The sequence below is a fragment of the Pangasianodon hypophthalmus genome, chromosome 11 (genome assembly GCF_027358585.1).
Source record: "Pangasianodon hypophthalmus isolate fPanHyp1 chromosome 11, fPanHyp1.pri, whole genome shotgun sequence".
NCBI classification, from domain to species: Eukaryota; Metazoa; Chordata; class Actinopteri; order Siluriformes; family Pangasiidae; genus Pangasianodon; species Pangasianodon hypophthalmus.
Genome location: NC_069720.1, coordinates 10,141,814 through 10,143,034, shown reverse-complemented (window position 1 = coordinate 10,143,034; position 1,221 = coordinate 10,141,814).

The window sequence follows — 1,221 nt, the reverse complement described above, 5'->3', positions numbered from 1 at the left end:
CTTGACTGATCAACTATATTTGCAGTACGGGGAACATTGTGTAAAATTAGATTTTTCACTGAACCATTACGTTAATTTAGCACAGTTCTGGAGCTGCGTTTCATCTGAGTTTCCCTACATAGTGTGAAAAGCTCCCCAATGGCGAGAGGCAATTGGATAATTGACTAGCCTAGCCTTCTCCTAGCGTTCCCCAATGGATTTCATCATGCAGGCTATTAAGACCTTAAATTAAGTTGTGGGGAAGAAAAAAAAACAAGTACGGTGAATTTCAGGGATTAGAAGCATTGAATTATTTTTGTGGAACAAAGACCATATTAAATGAATTAGAAGCTAGGTCCCTTGTGTATTTTTTTCATTAAAAAACACTGAAACCACAAAACACAGCTATATAAGTGCAGTTCAGTGGTTCGATCAAGATATGAATTACATGTTGTCTATGTTTTCAATAAGGAGAAAATGGCAGCATTGTTACACATCATATTCCTTTATACGACAACTATGTATTAACTAGAGAGGGATCATCTTAGTCACAGAGCCTTGCTGCCTGACATTACGGTTCAAGGAACTTCATAAACTTCAGAGAAAAAGATCACATTCATATTTGATTTGTGAACATCCCACTCCAGAGTTGGTCCACATTTTGCTGGAAAAAAAAACAAAAAACATTGGGAACTATATCTGAAAAAACAAACACTTTGGAAATTTTTCAAATAATCAAATAAATGTGTCTACAAAATTAACCAAGTTGTTTATAAGGTATCTCTACTAACATTACTGTTCTTAGCCAGGGTGTAGTCTGGGTTTAGATACAGGACTCAGGGAAATACTCCTAATACTGTCTTGTTATGAATGATCAGCACAATGCGCTCGAGTCTCGAGTTACATTTGTTTATCCAATCACCAACTTGGCCATAAGACATCACCAAAATAACATTATTAACATTATAAATCACTAACATTATTTAGCTTGCAAGCAATATTGCCTTGCTAGCTGGTTTTATTTAGCTAAAGTTGTTTACTTAGCATTAGCTAGCTTATAGCACAGCCATTAATTTAAAACATGCCATTTTTATTTATTTATAATTATATTTAAGGTTGTGTAATGTCCACGAAACAAGTTATTACCTATTCTCACTTTTTACATCACAGTATAATGACTACAGTCATTTCCTCACTTTTTCTTGAAGCTACATCTTTACCTCTGACTGTTACAAAGCAGTA